General features: G+C 46.9%; 1 protein-coding gene across 2 annotated transcripts in view; it reads left to right on the forward strand.

Moving 5' to 3' along the window:
- Positions 1 to 5,219: 5,219 nt before the first annotated feature.
- LOC146357073 (alpha-1-antitrypsin-like) overlaps positions 5,220 to 25,497 on the forward strand; it is a 39,496-nt gene continuing 19,218 nt past the window's right edge. For both annotated transcript variants that reach the window (XM_084826838.1, XM_084826847.1), the window contains exon 1: positions 5,220 to 5,264. The gene's annotated coding sequence lies outside the window, so the exon portion shown is untranslated. The remainder of the gene's footprint in view (positions 5,265 to 25,497) is intronic.

Here is a 25,497-nt window from a genome sequence, read left to right on the forward strand (position 1 = left end):
CAGTGCAATTTTGCCCCATTCCATCAAACAGTCAGGGACTTATAGCTCCCACCCCCTTTCTCCTTTTGTGGCCACTTCTCCCTGCTTGCAATGACAGCCTCCCTTGCTTGCAATGACAGCCTCCCCGCTTGCAGTGACAGCCTCCAGTGATCATGCGATCCCAGATCATTACCCAGATATAGTGCTAATGCACATTTCTGTAATGGCAAAGAAATGGTAAAGAGTAGAAGGAAAGATCCTCGTTCACAACTATGAAAATGCACACATTTAAAAATGTGCAAAAATGCGAAGCAAAAAATAAAGAGGAACAGAGCTAACTGCCGATAGGGGAAATGGCGGGATAGAGGGGAAATGCTCACTTTCCTATGAAAAAGCAGAACTGCAAAGCTATCCAGTACAGAATTCGGAGGGTCACCCTGAGGACACTCCACCTGTGCAATTTGGCCCCATTCCAGCAAACTGTCAGGGTGTTATAGCGTCCACCCCCATTTTTCCTGTTATGCACAATTTTCAATGAAGAAGATACATTGCACAGTCATCATGTAGAACATTTGGAGGGTGCCCTGTGCAATGTCAGACCATTCCAGCAAACTGCCATGGAGTTATAGCTCCCACCCCGTTTATGCACACTTTTCAAGCTGTGAAGTAACACAAACATCAGAGAAGCGGCGAAGTTACGCAAGCATCAGAGAAGTCAGCCACTATTTCTGTAAAAGAGGTCTGACAGAGAACAAGGAACAGCCGCCATTTTGCACATAATTGTGGCTCTCTACAGGGACAGGCAGCCCTGTGATGCTCGTTGGTCCTCCAGCAGCTCGCACAGCAAGTGGGGCGGGAGGCAGAGGTGGCTTGGCAACTGGGGTCTTGAAGTGCGAGCAGGGGGTGGGGGAGTCCATCAGACTCTACCCCCTTCCCAGATGCCCACACCATCCCTAGTTTGGACTTAGCTTAGTTACCATCAGGATGTTTAGAACCCATTTGGTATAGGTTCTGAAGTAAAACAGGACTGAATTAACATGCAGCTCCTCTGTCTCCCCTTAACAAGCTTATCTTCATAAATACATAAAACACACTGTTAAGAGAGAAAACTAGGAGTGGTGAGTTAAGGGAGACATTACATCTGGGGGTATAGAAACAAAAGGTGCAGAAGAACTGGTTTTCACATAAATTCTCAGGAAGATTTATGGTTTAAGTGTTTAAAAGAGCCTCAACCCATTGTCTTGATATGTTAATGAATTCTGAATTGTATGCATTTCAAAAGGGGAAATTGAAACTGTCTGCAACTCCAAAGGGTCATATTCAAATCTTGATGAATGATTGATTTTTGAATGTGCATGAAATGACTTTTCACCCCTAACATGAACAGATCTTATGGAAATATGCTACATCTTTATGGCTTTCTCTTCACAAGCATATTGGGGAAATCCTTTCGGTCATGAGAATAGTAAAGGTGATAACGTCTTCATGGATGAGCAAACCACCGTGAAAGTTTTGTGAGGAACAAGGATGGCATGTTTAAGGGTTATGATTATGAGGGCCTGTCCTGCCAGGTGGTAAAGCTCCCTTTTAAGGGCACTGCTTCAGTGTTGTTCATTCTTACTGTCAGAGGAAACCTGAAGCAAGTGAAAGATGCTCTGAGGAAAGACGTTCTGTTGAAATGGGTGATTCCATTGCAACTGCAGTATGATCTTGCAACAAAGATATGCAACATGTCCCTAAGATAAGCCTCTCCACCAGATACCTGAATGGCCAATGTAACACCAACCTGGGAAGGAGAAGGGGACATTTGCGCATAGTGCTTATATAGCTTATCTTCCATGGACCCATCTTCAGGCCCAAATCCAAATAGGAACGATGGATTGACTGGGGCCCATAAAGATGCCCTACATTGTCCTGGTCCTGTATCTCCCTATGAAGCATCTGAGCCTGTACTGCCAGAGGAATTCTCCTGTGAGTTGACCCATGCCTGTAGAACCATGACTGCAGGAACTGTGAAATCCAGCTGATTACAAAATTTTAGTCTGAGACTCAGTAAAGAACAGGACTACATTTGATATATAGGATTTGCACAATTCAAATACCTAAAGCATTCCTAGCAGAAATGAGATTGGTTAGGTACGACTACACAAATTCTTCCCCATTCCTTGCCAGGATTTTTATGTATGGCAATCTTTGCTACTTGTCCAGACGCATAGCTTTTCCTTAGTGTGAGGAACATGTATCAGATCATCAGCATGGAGTGTCCAGCACCTTCTTGCCATGAAACTGTAGGAGCTTTGTTCTACTGGTGGCTCATATCACAAAGGTACCCAAGCCTGCATACTGAGACAGTGTTGCAGAACCCAGAGTCAGAGAGACCACGGAGTGAAGGAAAAAGAGATTCTTTATTTAACGCGCGGGCTTAAGGCTGGAATCATTTCCAAAGAGCCAGAAGCCCCGATTTACATTAGCACATTGTTTTTATAGACATTGTGACACATATGAAACGGCTCCTCCTCTCTCTCCCGCATGGGGTTGCAGTCCTCAACATTTCTTCTCTTAGCACCATTGTTTATAATACAAGAACTGGGTTATAGGGTAGCCATGATAAGGAGAGAACAGAAGAGAACAGCAGAGAACAAGATATACAATTGTATGACCTTTGACAAGATAAGGAATTCCTGTGTCTCATCAGCTTACAACAATATATTCAAGGGAGAAAGAGCTCAGCAAGAACATGAAGCATGAGACTGCATGAGGCTACTTAGTCTGACCCCCGATACGGCTGCTACAACAGGATTTTTGCATACATATTTTTAGTGCATTGAAATCAGACCCATCAATAAAGTTATTCACCCCATGGCAATATCACTTTGCTCCCATTCTTTTGGCTATGAGAAAAGTAAGGGTTTTTTTTTTTTTTTAACAGTCTGAAGTATGATAGTGTTTGAACACATCCCAGCTTTAAACTAGGACACCCAGCTGAATGTGTCCCATAACTAAACCTACACAATCAATGCTACAGAGTGGTGCCTGCAGGGGAGACACCTTGAGAGAGCTCAAGCAAGAAATAAAGATGGAACCCCCTTTTTGAAAGGCAGAAAATCTTTCATTAAGTTACTGAATTTTGCAATGACAATGTCATTCCTTGTTTACAAGTTACATCCAGAGGAACATGATGTCTGTTCTCAATCTGTATTTGCTACTCACTGTGTTCTATACTGTTGTCACTTTCCTTATCACCACGAGGACCACCATGACCGTGCACAACATCTGCCCTTTCTTAAGAGAGGCAAAAGCAATATTGACTTTACCTTTATATTCAATCACCTGCTTGCATCAGAGGCTGCCAGCAAGGATGTTTTCTTGTCTCCTGTAAGCAGTTTTCTGTTGCCTGGGGTGAAGTGCTGGAACCCAGCAAGTATGGGTAGGGATGTTAGAGAATTCCGCCACAGACTCCAGTGAGGCCAGATTCTTTAGAATCTGCCCCCCCCCCCGGCGTCCATGGCAGAACAGAGCAATCCCCACCACCACCCCGCGAAACTCCCCTGGGACGGAACTTACCTTGTGTCGGCCATCCAGTCCATCCGCTGCCCCTGGTCTGCGGCTGCAGATGGCTCCCCCAGTCTGCAGCCACCATTTCCCTCCCTGCGTTAGTCGTGATAGGCTACATAAGTATTTACGTAGCCTATCACGACAAAGAGCAGGGACACAAATGGTGGCCACTACACCATTTGCGTCGCTGCTCTTTATGAGAGGATACACTTTACAAGTGCCTGGAGATCCAGTATGAGGCTGGAACCCCATTACCATGAGGAAAAATAATGAGGCTAAAATGTATATCATGCTTCAAAGTATTTGTGAAGAGAGACTCCAATAAAGAGGCAAGATATGAATCATTTGCCTGAACGAGGACCACATGAAACCTTTTATAAAGGATCGGCAGTCATATCCATCAGGGAATCTTAAGTGTATAACCAAGAAAGATCCATCCGTGGTTTTCATGGATGAGCACACCCTGGCCTTTGAGAGGGGTGTTCTCGTTTCACCTCTCCAAAGAACCACATCTTTCCGAGTTAATCAGGAGGCCTGCCATGTCACCCTCTACTAAAGCTCAACAACTTTTGGAGGTGGGGGGTATGCTTTGGAGTGCTGGGCTGTGGCTCAGTGGAAGAACACATACTTGGCATGGTTCAAAGTTCAATCCCTGGCATCTCCAGGTAGGGCTGGAAAAAAGTCCTGCCTGAAACCTTGGAAAGCTGTCAGCAGTCAGCGTTGACAATACTGGGCTAGATGGACCAATAGTCTAGCTCAGTATAAGGCAGCTTCTATGTTCCTAACTCAGGCAATCCATACTGTCCTCTTAGGTCCTGCAGCCCTGAGCGGCAAGTCTCCAGAACTGCCAATTCCCATTAATGTGCCCCAAGATGTTCATCAATCATATATTCTACTTTCTGATTTTCTGTACGTTTCTGCCAATGAGTAATCTATTTAAAGTAGGGATGTATGAATCTTACCCTGCCCTGAAAGGTGGCCAAGAAATGCTAATAACAACAACAACAACAACAACAAATCACCTCCCAGCAATCAGTGCTGAGTAGGTGAAAAAACCTTCCAGCCCATCCAATTTTGTGACAGGCCAAAAATTCCTACTTGGCCCCCAAGTGACCAGGTAGTTTTACACCAGCACACACCTTGATTGGGACTATTCTGCTTCCAGAAAAGGTATGTGTTCCCCAAGCAAAATTGCCACTTTTTTGCTGCTGCTTAGCCATATTTGGCAGTGGAAAAGGGGCAGTGGAGGCCACAAAAAAGGCCTGGGGCCACACAGCCACTCCTGCCCTGCATACTTTGAGCATGCATGCATCAGAGAGAATGACTAAAGTGGGCTATGGTGGTTTATATAGTGCAGTAATCCTAGTGACTTTACTGGGAGCCCTCCTTAATCAGTGTTCTTGGGATTTCAGCCCTTATGTCTTTACTTAAATGTCAGCAGACAGCAACTCTATGTCAGCAGACAGCAACTCCCTCACACCAACTCTCAAGAAAACATGATAGGACTGCAGCCTTGGATGATATATCAAGTCTGAGATGGCAGATGTGGGCAACAGTTGCATTTCCCAGTAGCCCTTGCTCAATATTTGCTCTTCTTGGATCAATTACTTTTAATTTTCAATGGAGAACACATATTTCTCAACAGTGCCCCACCTTATAAATAAAAGCCCAATACAAAGACCTTTCACTGGAAAAAGACCTTTCTGCAGAAAGACTCCTCTGAGTCTAACGTAAGTATCAAACGATTTTTTTTCAGACTTCAGTATGGAAGAGCTTTTGCTTGTTAGAATGATTTGTCATTGGTTTTGTTGGGCAAATTTGTCAACACTTCTGACTTGCCAGAGTAACTTATATTTTATCATGTTAGTACAGGCTCCCAAGTTGTTCGTTTTAAAAAGCATAAAGTTTGTTACAGCCTGCATCACCAGTTTTTCTTCTCTTGGCACTTCCACACCACTTCTCTAGATTTCCTGCTTCATCCATCGCAGCTTCCCTCAGCTTCCTTGCCTTTGTGTTCTTTTCTTGCACTTCTGTTTTTCAGCCTCATCCAGTTAAATATGACTCTGAGCTGAGTCTTTTTTTGTGTGTTTCCAAATTTCTGGAGCATTTGTTTCTGCTTCCCAAAGTCCTGCACTCTGATGCAGTTGTATGCCCACGCAGTAGCTATACTCATTCTTGCATCAAACCGTATTCTTTCTTTCCCATTCATTTCCAGACCTTATTCTCATTTATTTATTTATTAATTTATTACATTTCTATACCACCCAATAGCCGAAGCTGTCTGGATGGTTTACAAAAATTAAAACAATATAAAATATAAAAGTATATACAGTATATATACAGTATATAAAACTACAGTATAAAAGTACAACCAGCGTAGAATGTAGTGGCAATGCAGAGATTTAAAATGCAGTAACAAATTTAAAACAACAAAGCTAAAAGGCTAGAATGTCCTTCTAAAACTGCCCCAAATCACTTGGGATTGCTATGAATGCCCATTGGTAAACACAGGTAATTCACCACCCCAGGGGAAGCTTCTTTTTTTTGGCATGCTTCCTACATGCACATTAAGTAAAGCTAATTTTTGATGGTCGCATATGCTCACTTCAGTGTAGTCTTAGAGCTCCCAGCTTTCCATAGGCTGAGCCAAGATGAAAGAGTCTGAATCAGGTCTTCTTGGAAGGTTTCTCGATCACTGCATGTTCCTGATTTTTGAAAATGAAATTTTCATTACACTGTTGGTAATCCCACCCTCTCCCCAATGTATTTGAGTTGCTTTCTTGCAAGTCAAGCTAATTCATGAGATTATAAATACTGATCTAAAGGTAACTGTGATTTCATTTCAAGATGCACAGTTAACTTCTTTTAGTTAACTGTGCATCTTGAAACCGTGCACACCTCAAATTAACAGTATGGACAGGTAACCAAGTTTGGCAGTTGCAACAAATCAGAAGCATAATAGTTGCATGCTAAGAGAATGAATAGACAAATTCTCAGGAAGTTGCAAAAATATGTAGGTTTATTCTTTGAAGTAACCCCAATATGTTTCAGCTTTGTATATTTGGGCCTTCTTCAAGGGCTAGACCAAAAGCAGAAAGGGACATTAGCAAAGGGCTGGATGTGCCCGATCTCGTCTGATCTTGAAAGCTAAGCAGGGTCAGGCCTGGTTAGTCTTGGATGGGAGATCGCCTGGGAATCAGACTTCCTGCATTGAGCAGGGGGCCGGACTCGATGGTCTTGTAGGCCCCTTCCAACCCTATGATTCTATAAACACATAAGTATACATTGGACTAAAATGTTCAAGTTAAACATAATTACATTAGCCACACAGCAATAATGGCTGTGTGTACTTACTCACATTTTTTGGGGGGGGAAAAATGCCCACAGAGATCTTTGACAGGCCTGTTTCCAAGATGAATCCTGTGACTGGCGACACATTAAATATGGAGTAGTTTATATACATGTAAACTGAAACATTTCAGCTGTATTCACATTATTTTTTATTAGGTTCAAAATCTCTGACTTCTGGACATGCACCATATTCTTAGGGAGTGTCTCAAAATCACTGTACTTTGCAAAAGAAGGAGAAGCTCTGTTTCTTCATTAAGACTCCCCAAAGGGTAAATGTTTTCAACTTTAAAATCCATTCAAGTCCTTTTTCCCATACAATTTTATTGTCAGTTGCAGAGAGTTTTTGCAATCACTTTTGCATAGTGATTTTTCTCTACAAAGTGTCCTACCAAAGGAGTGCTCTGCTTCTTATCTCTAATGGTCCACAGATGCTCTCCTAGCTGTAGCTGAAGGACCCTGGACATTTTCCCCACATGCAGTTTAGTACAGGGGGACTGAATGGCATAAATCACACAGCTTGTAGTGCAAGTAGTGAATTGTCTCAGGGCATTTGTGGGTGAAAGGAGGGGGGAAAGGCATAAGTATTTGGTATAAAATTTGGGTCACATTTATTGCAATTGCTCAGATCTGCGAAGGGCAACTGGTGGGCAACTTCTCTAAGCCAGAGGAGCCGGCACTGTATTAGGTGAGACATTTGATGCCCATAGATGGTATCTTTGATTGCCACCCCTCAGGACTGCCCAGTTGGGGGATGGGAGGCCTTCCTCTGTCATCACCCCTCGGGCCACAAGACTCCAAGTGGGTGAGGAGAGTTGGTCTCAAAGGTAATCCCTGTCTTCTAACTCGGGCTGCAAAACCCTGAGCTGGAAGCCTCAGGCCTTACCAGTCACCTGAAACGACGCCTTTGAATGCTCACCAACTCTATAGCCCCCAGAGGTGCCCGCGCATAACCACCTATTTAAAATGTGAGCAAATCAGCCCCAGTGCTTAAATAAGATCAAAACAACCTAAATTAACTCCCAAACCCCACTTACAGTGGGCAAAAAGATGCATAGCCAAAGCCAATCAGACTAGGAGCCAAAAATTCCTACTCAGCCCCCAAAAGGATGACCAACGTAACCCACTCTGCATACAGGGTGGGATGGAGCTGTGTTTCGAAGAGGGTGAGAGGAAGGGGCCCCTCAGCCTAAAATGGCCAGTAAGACCCTCCCCTCCCCAGTGGTGCCACCAGGAAATGCCAGTGGCGTTCCGCTCATCTGTGCCTCCCACCACCACCCACAAAATCCTCCCGGCAGCCAGGCAAGCCAGACACGGGAAGAAGGTACTTTAAAAAGAAAATGGTGAGCCAGATCTTCACATTCCATCATTTTGTAAGTGTTTTTACAATAGACACAGTGCCCACAGAGGTAATATCCTGTGGGAATCATAGCACCTGGTTTGTAGCATGACTTTTAAAGGAAACCAGTTGGTTCCCTGCATAGAATCATAGAATCATAGAATAGTAGGGTTGGAAGGGTGTCCTATAATACCATCAAATCCAACCCCCTGCTCAATGCAGGTATCCAAGTCAAAGCATCCCTGACAGATGGCTGTCCAGCCTCCTCTTGAATGCCTCCAGTGTGGGAGAGCCCACTACCTTCCTAGGTAACTGGTTCCATTGTTGTATTGCTCTGACAGTCAGGAAGTTTTTCCTGGTGTTCAGCCGGAATCTGGCTTCCTGTAACTTGAACCCATTATTCTGTGTCCTGCATTCTGGGATGCTCAAGAAGACATCCTGGCCTTCCTCTCTGTGACAGCCTGTCAAGTACTTGAAGAGAGCTATCAAATATCCCCTCAGTCTTCTCTTCTTAAGGCTAAACATGCAAACACAATTCGGAGAGAAAAATCAAATTGAACGAAAGGCCTAACTTAACTAACTGCATTTACTGAAACAGTCAAAGCATAGGTGTCTCTGAATCCCTTCATGATTTATTTACTGGCCATATGGTCCTGGCATATCATTGTACTTTGGCCAGCACCTGGGTTTATAATGGTGCTTGGAGACTTACGTAGATTACGTAGACTACGTAAGATTACGTAGACTTACGTAAGATTACGTAGACTACGGCGAAAATAAGGGCAACGCTATTTGCGTTGCCCTTATTTTCGCCGTAGTCTACGTAAAGATTTATGTAGACTACAGCGACCAAATAAGGAACGTGAATGGCGGCTCCCTATGGGGGCCGCCATTTGCATACGCGCTTTTTTTTTTTAAGTCACCCGTGATAGGCTACGTGACGCTTAACGTAGCCTATCACGGCTGACTTTGCAGATCTAGCTGTGATAGGCTACATAAATCATCACGTAGCCTATCACAAGGGTGTTGTTTTTTTTTACTTTTTATTTCGCGGCCGGGCGAGGCGAGGCGCCTCCTCCCTGGCCTGAATTTTGGCCGGGCGAGGCAGGAAGCCTCCCCCCCGGCCTGAATTTCGGCCGGTCGAGGAGGGAAGCCTCCCCCCCCGGCCTGAACTTCGGGGGGAGCAGCAAAGCGCTTCCCCCCCACCGCGAAGCAAGCTGCAAGACCAGGTAAGTGACTTTCGTGCACCCCTAGCTGTGGAACCGATTGCAAGTACTTGAGGATGAGACTGGAGGACAGCCTGCAGAGGAAGAATCACAGGGGAACCTACATGAGAGTGAGCAAGAGGCTGAAGGTCAGTCAAACAGAGGCGATGAAACCCAGGCCTACAACCAGAAGAAGAGAAGAGTGGTAGTAGTGGGAGACTCCTTGCTGTGTTGGATCGAGACCCAAGTATGTCACGAAGACCTGTGGACTCACCAGGTATGTTGTCTCCTGGGAGGATGGATTAGAGGCGTGACTGAAAGGTTGCCTGCACTCATAAAGCCCACTGACAGGTATCCCTTTCTTCTCATCCATGTGGGAACAAATGATACCGCCAAGCGGAGCTACGAAGAGATCACGTCAGACTTTGAAGCTTTGGGAAGGAAACTCAAGAACTTGGGGGCCCAGATAGTTTTCTCATCCATCCTTCCAGTAGTTAGAAGAGGGATAGAAAGGGAACGAAAAATACTCCGGGTGAATGACTGGCTACGAAGGTGGTGCCGACAAGAGAGATTTGGATTCTGGGACCATGGGCTATACTTCCTGGAAGATGGACTGTTGGCAAGGGACAAGTTGCACCACACAAAGGATGGGAAGAATGTGTTTGGCCACAGCATGAAGAACTTCATCAGGAGGGCTTTAAACTGAATCCTACGGGGAAGACAGATGTAAAGTTGGGGGTAACAATGGACGTAGGCGCATGCACTGCAATGGAGAGAACAACTCTGATAGCGCCCAATCATAGTCTTCAGACACATGTAGGAAGAAAGCCAGACTATGAAGCACATGGTCTTCGATGTCTATATACTAATGCCCAGAGTATGGGAAACAAACAGAGCGAACTTGAACTCTTAATACAAGAAGGAAATTATGACTTGATAGGTATAACTGAGACTTGGTGGGATGACTCTCATGACTGGAATACAGCAATTGAAGGATATAACTTGTTCAAAAAGAACAGGAGGAACAGAAAGGGAGGTGGGGTTGCACTGTATGTGAAAAATACATATCTCTGCATAGAAAGACAGGAGGAGGAGCTTGGTAGCCCCATCGAGAGCATCTGGATCAAAATAAATGGAGCAAAGAATAAAAGGAACCTGGTGGTCGGAGTCTACTACCAGCTCGCCAATCAAGGAGAAGACGAGGATGAAACTTTTGAAAAGCAAATAGCCACTGTTTTAAGGAAGCATGATGTAGTAGTAATGGGGGACTTCAATTTCCCTGAAATTTGTTGGGAGACAAATTCCGCAAAACATGGCCCCTCCAGGAAATTCCTGACTTGCGTGGTGCATAACTTCTTCCTACAGAAAGTAGAGGAAGGAACTAGAAGATCAGCTATCCTTGACTTGATCCTAACCAACAGAGATGACTTAATGGATACAGTAGCAGTTACAGGAACTCTGGGGGAAAGCGACCATATTGTACTTGAGTTCTTGGTTCTAAGGGAAGCAAAACCCAAGTGTACTCAAACGTGTACCCTGGATTTTAGGAAAGCTGATTTTAATAAACTCAGAAAAATGATCAGTAAGGTCCCATGGCAACTGACTCTAACGAGAAAAGGAGTCCAAGATAGGGATGGCGGAGAATTTCTCCCCGAAACTTCGGGGGGCCGAGCGTCAACGTGTTCGGCACCCTGAACAAGTTTTGGGGAGAAATTCTCCGCCCCCCCCCCGCCCCCCGCACACACCCCCGGGACGGGACTTACCTTTGCCGAATGTCCCTCCCAGTGGTGGGTCTGGCCGGCGGTTCGGCGGGTGTTCGTGTGGGGCGGGAGCGGCAGCTGGTCTTTCGACCGGCTGCCGCCGCCGCCATTCCAATAAAAGAAAAAAAACGCCCCCGTGATAGGCTACATGACGATTAACGTAGCCTATCATGGCTAGATTTGCAAAGTCAGCCGTGATAGGCTACGTAAATCGTCACGTAGCCTATCACGGGTGACTTTAAAAAAAAAAAGCGCGTACAGATAATGGCGGCCCCCATAGAGAGCCGCCATTCCCGTTCCTTATTTGGTCGCTGTAGTCTACGTAAAGATTTACGTAGACTACGACGAAAATAAGGGCAACGCTATTTGCGTTGCCCTTATTTTCGCCGTAGTCTACGTAAATCTTTACGTAGACTACAGCGACCAAATAAGGAACGCGAATGGCGGCTCCCTATGGGGGCCGCCATTAGCGTACGCACTTTTTTTTTTTTAAGTCACCCGTGATAGGCTACGTGACGATTAACGTAGCCTATCACGGCTGACTTTGCAGATCTAGCCGTGATAGGCTACGTTAATCGTCATGTAGCCTATCACGGGGGCGTTTTTTTTTTAAAAAAAAAACAACAATGGAGTTCACGGCCGGGCAAGGCGGGAAGCCTCCTCCCCTGGCCTGAACTTCGGGGGGAGAGCAGCGAAGTGCCTCCCCCCAACCACGAACAAGCTTCGACGACAGGTAAGTGACTTTCGTCCACCCCTAGTCCAAGATGGGTGGTTGTTTTTAAAAAAGGAAATTCTCAAGGCACAATTACAAACAATTCCAACAAGAAGAAAAGGTGGAAGAGAACAGAAGAAGCCAATGTGGCTTCACAAAAAGCTTAGGGATGACCTGAAAACCAAAAAGGACACATATAGGAAGTGGAAAGAAGGCCAAGTAACAAAGGAAGAGTACAGGCAGGTAGCACAGAATTGCAGGGATGCCGTCTGGAAGGCTAAAGCTGAGAACGAGCTGAGGTTAGCGAGGGAGGCTAGAAACAACAAAAAAGCTTTAATCATAGAATCATAGAATCATAGAATAGTAGGGTTAGAAGGGGCCTACAAGGCCATGGAGTCCAACCCCCTGCTCAATGCAGGAATCCAAGTCAGAGCATCCCTGACAGATGGCCGTCCAGCCTCGTCTTGAATGCCTCCAGTGTGGGAGAGCCCACCACCTCCCCAGGTAATTGGTTCCATTGTCGTATTGCTCAGAAGTTTTTCCTGATGTTCAGCCAGAATCTGGCTTCCTGTAACTTGAGCCCATTATTCCGTGTCCTGCACTCTGGGATGATCAAGAAGAGATCCTGGCCTTCCTCTCTGTGACAACCTTTCAAGTACTTGAAGAGCACTATCATCTCTCCCCTCAGTCTTCTCTTCTCAAGGCTAAACATGCCCAGTTCTTTCAGTCTCTCTTCATAGGGCTTTGGTTCCAGGCTTTGTTTCTTCATCTATGTGCATAGTAAAAGGCAGAGGAAAGAAATGGTTGTTCAGCTATTAAATAAGGATGACAAAATGATAACAGATGACAAAGAAAAGGCAGAGCTGCTCAATTCTTACTTTGGCTCGGTTTTCTCCCAAAAGAGTGACTATGACTCGCCTGGTAAAAGCGAAGTACAGACTGAAGGGGCAGAATTGCAGCTTGAGATTGGGTGGGATAGCCAATACTTTGGAAGACAGAAACAAAATTCAAAGTGATCTGGATAGACTGGAGCGCTGGGCAGAAAACAACAGAATGACATTTAATAGGGATAAATGCCAAGTTCTGCACCTAGGAAGAAGAAACCAAATGCACAGTTACAAGATGGGGGATACGTGGCTCAACAACACTACAAGTGAGAAGGATCTTGGAATTGTTGTCGATCACAAGCTGAATATGAGCCAACAATGTGATGTAGCTGCAAAAAAGGCCAATGCTATTTTAGGCTGCATTAATAGAAGCATAGCTTCCAAATCCTCTGAAGTACTAGTTCCCCTCTACTCAGCAGTGATTAGGCCTCATCTGGAGTCTGTGTCCAGTTCTGGGCACCACACTTTAAGAAGGATGCAGACAAACTGGAGAGGGTTCAGAGGAGGGCAACAAAGATGATCAGGGGACTGGAAGCAAAGCCCTGTGAGGAGGGACTGAAAGAACTGGGCATGTTTAGCCTTGAGAAGAGAAGACTGAGGGGAGATATCGTAGCGCTCTTCAAGTACTTAAAAGGTTGTCACAGAGAGGAAGGTCAGGATCTCTTCTCCATCATCCCAGAGTGCAGGACACGGAATAATGGGCTCAAGTTACAGGAAGCCAGATTCTGGCTGAACATCAGGAAAAACTTCTGAGCAATACGACAATGGAACCAATTACCTGGGGAGGTGGTGGGCTCTCCCACACTGGAGGCATTCAAGACGAGGCTGGACGGCCATCTGTCAGGGATGCTCTGACTTGGATTCCTGCATTGAGCAGGGGGTTGGACTCGATGGCCTTGTAGGCCCCTTCCAACACTACTATTCTATGGTTCTATGATTCTATGGTGGGATCTGCATGTTAAGAGCTTTCCAATGAAGTGTGTTTCATGAGATTCGGTCAACAGGAAGGCAGTCAAAAAGGGATGACCAACTAATTCCTGACATTGAATTATATAAGATCATAGGGATTTCTTGGCAACTGCAAATGCTTTCTGTAATGTACCAATTCTTTCTCATGCTTCTTTGTAAATTATTTGTCACATGATTAAATGTTAAACTACAGTTTAGCTGGTTAGAAGCTGCTTCTGACCCAGTTTTTGTTTTCATAAGATCTTAGTGGTTTGTTTGCTGAATTTTATTAAAACTGTTGTCTACCACTGTCCTTGGATATCCTCTGTCTATTAGGGCACAATCCTATGGGGATAGGTGGCTGCCTCCGAACTTGGAGGCGGCCGCCTATCCAATGCAGGGCAGGAGAAGCACAGAGGGGATTGTTCCCTCCACGCTTCTCCTGCCCTGCATTTTCGGCTAGACAGCTGATTGTGGCTGTCTAACCACGGGAGGGCAGAGCAGTGGAGGAGGCTGCTGTATGACACATTGGATGTGTAGTACAGGAATTTCCACCCTCCCTGGCCCGGAAAGCCCCCTGGGAACATCCCATTTTGGCTGTTCCACGCTCCTCTTGTGAGCGTGGAGGATGGGGCTTTTCTGTGCTGCCTGCGAGGCAGCATGGAAGTGGGCCAAGGTCAGTTCTCCAGGAACTGACCTCAGAGCACGGGTTCCAAGGTCAGTTCCCAGAAAACCAGATATCTTGTGGCTGTCTAGCCTCTGACTAGCGGCCATAGGATTGCTCCCTTCATTGTTTGCTCCATACAGAAGACTCCAATACAAAATCTTCTTCTCTGGTGCAGTTTCATCTTAATCTGAGAAACTCCCTGTATCGGAGATTTTGCCTGAGCTTCATGGGATGTGAACAGCCATATTTTAAGTACATTTTTCAGAGGGTTTTCTATAGATGGATGTATATTAGGGATGTGGAGATTGTGTAAAATCCATCTGTGTTTCATGGATTGTTAGGTGTCTTTCATTCCATCTTCCACCCATCGATAGAATCAGATTTTTTGTTTCTGAATTTGCACAAATTTGCATTTGCACAAATATGCACTTGCACAGGTGTGAAAATGCACATATTCCCCGAAATGGGCATTTTTGCGCTTTAGCATGTGGGGGGAATGCACATTTTTGGCTTTTTTTTTTTTTCCAGTTTTGCATATTTTCTACAACATTTACACAAAATCCCCAATGATTAGAAAATCAGTCTGCAAGTCTGCAGAATATGCCCAACAAGGTAAAAGCTGGTCTGCTGTGGAATCTGTAGGTCAGATTCATGAAAATCAAATATCATTTGGTTCTGTTGTGGATTTCTCCAACATCCCTAATGTATATAGATTTTTTTATTATCAGTTCCAAAAAAAGTATCTCTTTGAAACTGAAATTAATGTCAAATTGTATATTGTCATCTATAGAGTTAACCCATCCTAAGATCTGCAACTCTCCTTTACTCCCCTCTCAATATGAAAAATGCATAATCTATACCAGCAGATGAGATTTTCTCCAAAATAATTTTCAAGGGAAACAATATCCCTCTCGAAGACCTGCACATATAGATTGGCTATCTCTGATGCCACGGTGTGCTGATGTGCTTTTTGTATGGGTGGGCTGTGTGGACAGCCATGTGTAGGGATGTACGAAAATCACTTACCTTTCGGGGATTATGCTGATGGTGGGGGGGGAGGTGCTCCGTTCCTCCCCCCCCCCCACGGAATCCTGGCCGGCCGGCTGCGCTCCACAGTGATTTTGCGGAGCCGCCGGCCGGCTCCGCCAGCAGCTGGACATCTGGCCGCTGGCTAGCAGGGACACAAATGGCGGCGGCCGTAGCCGCCGCCGTTTGCATCCCTGCAGTCAGCCATGATAGGCTACGTAAATGTTTATGTAGGCTATCACGGCTGATTTAAAACAAACAAACAAACGCGCGTACGCAAATGGCGGCAGCCATGGCCGCCGCCATTTGCGTACGTGCGGTTTGTTTGTTTGTTTTTTTAAGTCAGCCATGATAGGCTACGTAAACATTTGCGTAGCCTATCAAGGTGTTTTTTTAAAATCTAGCCATGATAGGCTACGTAAATCTTTACATAGCCTATCATGTTTTTTCTTTTCTTTTTTAACCTGGAAATGGTGGTGGCAGCAGCCGGTCAGAAGACTGGCTGCTGCAGCCGCTGCCGCTGAACTGCCACCGGAGCCGCCGCCGGAGCTGCCGCCGCCAGGAAGATCCGCCCAAGGTAAGTCCCATCCCGGGGGGGGCGGGGGGGGGGCCATTCCGCCACTGATTTCAGTGGGCCGAATGCGCTGGCATTCGGCCTCCCCGAGATCTGTGGCAGAACTTTCGTACATCCCTAGCCATGTGTGGGTGTGCTCTGCTGTGGCATTTGCCGCAGCAGGCTTGCAGCGGTGCAGCTTTGCAGAGTGGCTGTCACAAATCCCTTGGGCTCCTCTATCCTTAAGCCCTCACACACACACACAAATAGAGAGGCTTCAGTCTCATGCCTTTAAAATTCATCATTCACAGGTTCATTACAGATGCAAATGCTCCAAGACGCTCTGGCTGCAAAGGAATGCCTCCAGGGGATTCAAATGGGATCACCGGAAGTTGCCCGCAGTTTGAAAGGGGGGCTTTCTGGGTAGGCTAACTTAGAGAGGGAGGTCCCGCCCCTGGCATGCTGCTTCCCTGCGTAGCCTCTCATACATCGCTGAGCTCCACCTCTGACGTTTCCCTCTTAGCTCTGTGCTGCCTCCTCATGTCTCTTAGGTCACAGTCCTCAAGCCCCCCTCCTCCTGCTGCTCACTGTTTCTCACAGAGAGGGGCAAGGGGGGGGGGCTTCAGACCTGGCCATCTGGGAGCTGGTAACCTGAGAAGCATGCCTACCCATATCTGAACTGGCTTGTGAAAATGCCTCCCCCAGTTCTGGCTGCTCCTCTTCTGAATCTGAGCTGCTAACTATCTTTCTGCGCTCAGAATCAATCCTGACAGTGGCTGCCCTCCTACGCCTATCTCAGAATTAGGTTGGGGGCACATGAAGGTAGCGGCAGGAGCTGCTGTGGAAAGCCGCAATGGCTGCTTTCCTGTTGCAGCATTTGCCACATAAGACAGTGGCCAGCAGGCCTGGCCAGAGTGCCCATGTTGTGGCTCATTTTAAGAGGCATGGGGTGCTGGTGGAACTGGGACTCCTGACAGGTGTGTAGAACCCTTCCCAATCCATTGCTTGAGGCAGAGGATTCAACCTGCCTCATGGAAGGACCAGGCCTGCTGCTCCAAGTACACATCTTGCCAGTGGAGGCTGGCCGCGCCAATTTCGGTAGGGCAGTGAATCCATTCTGGGTTTCAATCAGAACCAGCCAGAACTCTAAAGGAGTTATCCAAAGTGTTGAAATTGGGTTCGTCACCATGGATAGCTGCTTTAGAGCTTGAGCTGGTTTGGACTGAAACCCCAAATGGATTCACAGCCCCGCTGAAATTGGAGCAGCCAGCCGCCGCTGCACCTTGCATACCTTCCCCATGTCCCACCAGGACCCCTGGTCTGAAATCAGGATGCTAGCATGAGACCCCACTCCATGCATGTTCTTTTCCCACTGCACTACGAGAAAAGTGAGGATCAGGACTAGATGTACGGAGTGTGTAACATTCCGTCTGTGTTTCGTTGATTGTCAGACGCCTTTTATCCCATCATCTGCTCAGAGATGGATGCAATTTTTTTTCTGTCGTGTGGAAAAATACACAAATAAGTGGATTTGCAACAATTTACATAATTTACATTACTATATAACATTTAGTGTATAATGCCCCATTCCATTCAACTTTTCCTCAGCAGAAACGGGCGTATTTTCCTATGAATAAATATGCCTAAATTTCAGGAATGTTAAAAAAAAATAATAATCAGAGAGTCCACGGACCACCCGCGGCCTGAGGGGGGCGCTCCGCAGTGGATTCCACAGGCCAGATCCTTAGAAATCTGAGTTCATTTTACTTAGGGATGTCAGAGAATTCCGCCACGGATCTCGGTGAGGCCGAATGCACTGGCATTCCCCCGAACTCCGTGGTGGAACGGCCTGCCATCCCCCCTCCCCCCGCGGATCCCCCCTGGGACGAGACTTACCTGGGGCGGATGTTCCGGGTGGCGGCAGCTCCAGCGGCGGCTCCAGCGGCGGCTTCGGCGGCGGCGGCAGCAGCAGCAGCAGCGGCAGTGGCTGGTCTTCCAAACGGCTGCCGCCGCCACCATTTGCAGTCTGTTTCCCCCCCCCCCTATTCATGATGGGCTACGTAAAGACTTACGTAGCCTATCACCTCTGGGTTAAAAAAAAAAAAATGCATACGCAAATGGCGGCGGCTACAGCCGCCGCCATTTGCGTTCCTTATTTTTGGCCATCTTAGTCTACATAAATATTTACGTAGACTAAGACGGTGAAAATAAAGGGGAACGCAAATAGCAAATATTTACGTAGACTAAGATGGCCAAAAATAAGGAACGCAAATGGTGGCAGCTGCGTGCGCCGCTATTTGCACACGCGTTTGTTTTTTGTTTTTTTAACCCAGATGTCATAGGCTATGTAAGTCTTTACATAGCCTATCACGGCTGAATACAGGGGCGCAAACGGCGGCAGCTATGGCAGCTGCCATTTGTGTCCCTGCTAGCCAGCGGCTGGATGTCTGGCTGCTGGCGGAGCCAGCTGGCAGCTCCGCGGAATCCCCGAGAAGCGGAGCCAGCCAGTGAGGATTCCGGGGGGAGAGACGGAGCACCTCCCCCACAGCGGAACCCGGCGGAGCCAGGTAAGCGGGGTTTTGTACACCCCTAATTTTACTCCATCTCGAATTTCTCCAGCATCCCTAGGTGTGATAAAGATTGCCACACGTACAGCGAGTTAAATAAGAGCTGGACATTGACACATATACCCTTTGTGCTCCATTTTTTCAACAGGCATATATACTTTGTTCAGCTTTTGGTGGAAACAATTGGTATACTTTATTTAGGCTTGTTGAGCAAGTCAATTCTTTATTGGTTTGTTGGAAGATCTGAGTAGCAGCTCAAATATTGCCAGTACTTTCCTACTACCTATGGCATCAATATCTGGAAGGATATTCAGTGTTGCGCACAGGGAGCCCCCTAGTGGATTCTATATGAACTGTCAATTCCTTTAGCTATGGAATGTGATCTAAAAGGGCAGAAGTGCAAATTAGGACCCCTGCACTTCATTTTCCTGTGGTGGGAAACAGAAATCTGGGGACTGGAGCCTTTGCTGCCTTTCTGACAGCAGGTATGCAAGCAGAGCGTCCTGATTAGGGATGCTGGAGAAAGTTGAGATGGACTAAAATGAGCTCGAATTTCTAAGAATCCAACCTGCAGAATCTGCTGTGGAGTGCCCCCCTCAGCCTGCACAGTCTCCGTGGACTTTTGCATGGTTTTTTTTTTACTTTCCCCACAAAATTAAAAACACAATTAAAAGCACAACAATAGCAGAAAGAAACGGCACCCGACCAGTTACAATACTCCTTCAGCAACAGACCAGCTTATATAACAAATGTCTGCCTGACTAGGAATGTCTTTGCCATCTGAGTTCAAATCTCCAGGGCCAGAAGAACTGCATCCTAGAGTAATAAAGGAACTGGCAGAAGAGCTCTCAGAACCACTGTCTATTCTCTTTGAGAAATCATGGAGGATGGGGGAAGTGCCAGATGACTGGAGGAGGGCTAATGTTGTCCCTATCTTCAAAAAGGGCAAGAAGGAGGAACCTGGGAACTACAGACCAGTCAGTCTGACATTAATCCCTGGGAAAATTCTGGAGCAGATGATCAAGCAATCCATCTGTAAGCACCTTGAAAACAATGCAATGATTACTCGAAGCCAACGTGGATTTGTCAAGAACAAATCCTGCCAGACGAATCTGATCTCAGTTTTTGATCAAGTCACCTCCATTGTGGACTGTGGGAATGCTGCAGACATAATATACCTTGACTTCAGCAAAGCTTTTGACAAAGTGCCACATGATAATCCTGATAAGCAAACTAGCTCAAAGTGGGCTAGATGAAACAACGATCTGGTGGATCCACAGTTGGCTACAGAATTGGTGCTTATCAATGGGAACTTCTCAAACTGGGGAGAGGTAACGAGTGGGGTAACGCAGGGCTCAGTCCTGGGCCCAGTGCTCTTCAACATTTTTATTAATGACTTGGAGGAGGAGGTGCAGGGAATGCTGATCAGATTTGCAGATGACACCAAATTGGGCGGGATAGCTAATACTTTGGAAGACAGAAACAAAATTCAAAGTGTTATGGATAGACTGGAGTGCTGGGCAGAAAACAACAGAATGACATTTAATAGGGATAAATGCCAAATTCTGCACCTAGGAAAAAGAAACCAAATGCACAGTTACAAGATGGGAGATACGTGGCTCAACAACACTACAAGTGAGAAGGATCTTGGAATTGTTGTCGATCACAAGCTGAATATGAGCCAACAATGTGATGTAGCTGCAAAAAAGGCAAATGCTATTTTGGGCTGCATTAATAGAAGCATAGCTTCCAAATCATTCCATTTCAGTCGGGCTTCAGGCCTGGGCATGGGACAGAAACGGCCTTGGTCGCCTTGGTAGATGATAGGAGGGCTCTGGATAGGGGTGAATGCTCCTTCCTTGTTCTCCTCGACCTCTCAGCGGCTTTCGATACCGTTGACCACGGTATCCTCCTGGACCGCCTGGAGGGGTTGGGCATTGGGGACACCGTATTGCGGTGGTTCCGGTCCTTCCTCTCCGGCAGGTACCAGAGGGTAGCACTGGGAGAGGAGGTTTCAGACCCGTGGCCACTTACTTGTGGGGTGCCACAGGGTTCCATCCTCTCCCCGATGCTATTTAACATCTATGTGAAGCCGCTGGGGGCTATCATCAGGAAGTTTGGGGTGCAGTGTCATCAATATGCGGATGACACGCAGCTCTACCTCTCGTTTAAATCTTCACCAAGGTTGGCCATAGAATCCCTGTCCAAATGTCTGGAGACGGTGAGTGGCTGGATAGGGAGGAATAGGCTGAAGCTGAACCCTGACAAGACCGAGGTACTTTTGGTGGGAGACAAGAGGAGGCTGGGGGATGTTGACCTGGTGTTGAATGGGGTACGGCTACCCTTGAAAGACCAGGTCTGCAGCCTGGGGGTCATTTTGGACTCCCAGCTGTCCATGGAGGCTCAGGTGTCAGCTGTGAGCCAGACAGCGCTGTATCAACTCCATCTGATACGGCAGCTTGGCCCCTTCCTTCCCGACCATCTGCTCCCATTGGTAGTACATGCCCTGGTCTCCTCTTGTTTAGACTACTGTAATGCGCTCTACATGGGGTTACCCTTGAAGACAGTTCGGAAACTGCAGCTGGTACAGAACGCGGCGGCTCGCCTGATTAAAGGCAGCCGCCGGCGAGATCACATCACTCCAGTGCTGAAGGAGTTGCACTGGTTACCAGTTGTTTTCCGGGCCAAATTCAAGGTGTTGGTTTTGACCTTTAAAACCCTATATGGTTCTGGCCCAGCCTATCTTAAGGAGCGCCTCCAGCAGCACCAGACAGGCCGCTTAACAAGATCAGCCTCGGATGGCCTTCTGTCTGTCCCATCAGCCAGGACAGCTAGACTGGTGGGGACGAGGGAGAGGGCCTTTTCTGTGGTGGCCCCCACTCTGTGGAACTCCCTCCCTAGGGAACTCCATCATGCTCCCTCTTTAATGAGCTTCCGTTGTGCATTAAAAACGTTGTTGTTCAGGCAGGAATTTGGGGTGGGTTAGGGTATTTTAGAAAATGTTTTTATTGTAGAATTTTATTATTTTAAACTGTTTTTATTGTATGTTGTACATCGCCCAGAGTGGCTGGGTGACCAGCCATATGGGCGATTAATAAATTTAATAATAAATAAATAAATAAATAAAAAATCCCGGGAAGTACTAGTTCCCCTCTACTCAGCACTGGTTAGGCCTCATCTGGAGTACTGTGTCCAGTTCTGGGCACTACATTTTAAGATGGATGCAGACAAACTGGGGAGGGTTCAAAGGAGGACAACAAAGATGATCAGGGAACTGGAAACAAAGCCCTATGAGGAGAGACTGAAAGAACTGGGCATGTTTAGCCTTGAGAAGAGAAGACTGAGGGGAGATATGATAGTGCTCTTCAAGTGCTTGAAAGGTTTTCACAGAGAGGAAGGCCAGGATCTCTTCTCCATCATCCCAGAGTGCAGGACACGGAATAATGGGCTCACGTTCCAGGAAGCCAGATTCCATCTGAACATCAGGAAAAACCTCCTGACTGTTAGAGCAATACGACAACAGAACCAATTACCTAGGGAGGTGGTGGGCTCTCCCACATCTGTCAGGGATACTCTGACTTGGATTCCTGCATTGAGCTTGGACTCCATGGCCTTGTAGGCCCCTTCCAACCCTAGTATTCTGTTATTCTATGTAGAAAGACAACACAGAAGGGGCCAACCTAGCCTCCCTCAGCAAGGCATTCCAGAGCCTGGAATTGGCCCTAGAGAAGGCTCTAGACAAGGCATTTTCCCCTACAATGCTTTGGAAGTTGAGTTGACTTTCAGAGCACTCCATGAAGAAAAGAAAAACAACATGGCTGCAGCTACAAAAACATAGTCATGGGGGGCAAGGGAGGAGGTAGCAACGTACATGATTTTTCCACACAACATTGCAGAAGTCAGCTCAACTTCTGAGAGATTATGGAAGGAAAATGTGGCTGCTGCTAGGATCCAGTAGGAGATTTTGTACATATTTTTGTAGGCATTTTTCTGCTGAGCTAAAGTTGAACGGTGGACAATATGCTCAATGTTACGTACAAAGGTAAATCATGTAAATTATTTTGAATCCTCTTACACAATTATTTGCATATTTTTCTGTATGATGGGGGTGGGGAATCATCTGCCTCTGAGCAGACGATGAAACAAAAGGCACCTGACAATCCACGAACCACAGACGGAGTAGATGTTACACAGTCTGGACATCCCCAATCACACCAGTTTGGAATTTGGCACATTCCTAGACCTCATCATGTAGATCATGGACACCAAGATTCAACTTATAAGCTGATTTTTTTAAAAAAATAGAGAGGACAGTTCTGTTCCTTCACATATGCATACTGTCCTGCTATGGCAGGATCAGGATCAGCATTAGGGCAAACTGAGGAGTAATACAAAGGCAAGTCCATTACAGAGGCAAATTGTCAAGCATAAAAGTTTCAGTCAAGTATGAGATCAGGCTAAGGCAGGAATGGTCAAGATGGAGGCAATGGTCAAAGCACAGTATTACCAGCCAGTTAAGTGGTTTCCAGAACAGAGGTGTGAAGTGAAGCTAAGGTTAAAACATGAGAAAGCAGTCAAGCAGATACGCAGTCACCCTGGCGGTCTTGTCAAGCTCCATGATCACCATTTTTGAAAAATAAAACAGTGATCGTGACAATGCACAAATTTGCGAAAATGTACATTTTCATGCATACACAAATATGCACATTAGCAAAATGCACATTTTTGCTTGTACACAAATATGCACATTTTTACAATCACTACTTTATGTTTCAAAAAATGGCAACTGCAGAGCTCGACAAGGCCACTGGGGTGAGTGTGGGCTGTTAGTCGACCTCAGGAGGGGCTCAAGCATGGTCCGGAGACCAGCAAGCAGGAGCAGGAGCTGAGCAGGCACCTGGATTATCCAGATGGGGCTGAGTTCACACATCGCTAGGGGTGTACGAAACCCTGCTTACCTGGATCTGCCGGGTTCCACAGGTGGGGGGACGCAATCCATTCCTCCCCCCCAGAATCCTGCCTGGCTGGCTCCACTCCGCGGCCAGGCCACGGAGCCTCCGGCCCGGCCAACCTACAGTGAGGCCTCCAGCTGCTGCCGGGCTGCTGCGGATGCAAATGGCATCCTGCGTAGGGGACACATATTTATGTAAAATATTCACGTAGCCTATCATGGCTAAAGCAGGGACGCAAATGGCGTCCCCTATGCCATTTGCGTTCCCGCTTTAGCCGTGATAGGCTACGTAAATATATACGTAGGCTATCACGGGCCGGCATAGGGATGCAAATGGCAGCTGCTACGACGGCCGCCATTTGCGGCTGCGGCAGCCCAACAGCGGACAGAGCCTCCGCCACTGCTGGAGCCGGAGCTGGAGCCACAGCCACAGCCAGGTAGGCTCCGTTTCGTGGGGCTTTCACGGTATGGTGGGGCGGGGGGCTCCATTCCACCATGGATTCTGGGGGGCCAAATTCACTGGAATTTGGCCCCCCTGGGATCCGTGGCAGAATTCTCTAACATCCCTACACATCGCTAGCTGAAGATAAGATGTTGTCCCAGCAATAGCTAGACTGAAACTGAAGGCCTCTGTAGCCAGAGCTTCCTGAGACTCATCCAGGTTCAACTGCAGTTTGTTACAGGCCCTGTAGAAAAAGTTGTACTTGGGAAGAGGGCCTTGTTCCTGAGTACTCCTTTCCTCTTCAGTAGTCTCCCTTTGTAATCAAGTACTTCTTCTCAGAGGAGCCCTACTGGCTTCCTTCTTGAGGTGACAATGTTCTTGGGGGCTAGGTGGACAGACCCAGCCTAGGCCTCAGAGGTGGAACTTCACTCCTCCTTCATGGACACACCTGCAGTCATCTCCCCTGAGGGTACAGGCAGCCCCACTCCAGTCTCCTGACAGGGGTTACTCTTTGGCACCTGACTCTGGAAGCTCTAGCTCCTTGGAGGAGGATTCCTTTTGCAGAGGCATGACACATACACAAATGTCCCTCCCTTCTCCTCACTGCATACACATGAAAAACCACACTCGCTGTTTTTCAGGATCCCTCTAAAATCCCCACAAACCGTTCCTCTCTCCCTCTTTCTCATACATATGCAGCCTCCAACTATTCCAAAATACAAACACAACCCTCCCCAACCTCCCAGGTGGCTCCACCAGTTCCAAACACCTCATACCAGTAATTCAAAAGGTCCCCACACTGCTAGCTTCCTGCTGGCTTCCTAGAACTCTCAGATGGCTTATAGCTATCCTTCCTGGACCCATGCTGCTCCCTTTATCACCCAGTTTACCAGAAAGAAGTGTCAGGAATCCCTTTTGCATGTTTCCCTTCTTTTTTCTTGGTGGCTGGACATGCTGCAGAGAACAGCACCAGCCTGCAACCGCCCACCACCTTAATTCCCTAAGAATGTCTCTGGGCCCCACATCTGGCTCACAGACATCATGGGAAATGAAGATGGCAGGACCTGGTGGCTGTCGGGCCGCTTCCAAGTGATCCCCGCTGCCAGTAAGGAAATGTGTTATAGAGATGTCGTGAGCATCCAGTTGTGGGCTCAGTCTTGGAGGATTCCCACCAGCTAGACCTCCTGGAAGTCAGTCCATGGACCCCTGCACTTGCCCAACTTGGTGCACACCGAGTTGGGCAAGTGTGGCAGTCCCCGCTCCCCTGTCAAGCCACCAGTTTGCAGAAAATGGCAGTTCAGCCCATTTATGCAACATTACAGCCATAAACAGTCTATTTAGACCATTTATGCCTGCAATATTGCATAAAGGGGGTTCTTTACAGCCATCATTTACATAAAGTTGGCCTTCATGGAAAAGGCGGAGCCATTTTACACAGAACCTCAGCTCAGCAGAGGAGCAGGATGCTGCGTGCCACATGCCAGGTAGGGATGCTGGAGAAATTCGAGATGGGCTAAAATGAGCTCAGATTTCTAAAATTCTGATATGCGGAATCCTC

Source organism: Heloderma suspectum, chromosome 1 (assembly GCF_057233095.1).
Source record: "Heloderma suspectum isolate Gila_16-S chromosome 1, 16-S_ref, whole genome shotgun sequence".
NCBI classification, from domain to species: domain Eukaryota; kingdom Metazoa; phylum Chordata; class Lepidosauria; order Squamata; family Helodermatidae; genus Heloderma; species Heloderma suspectum.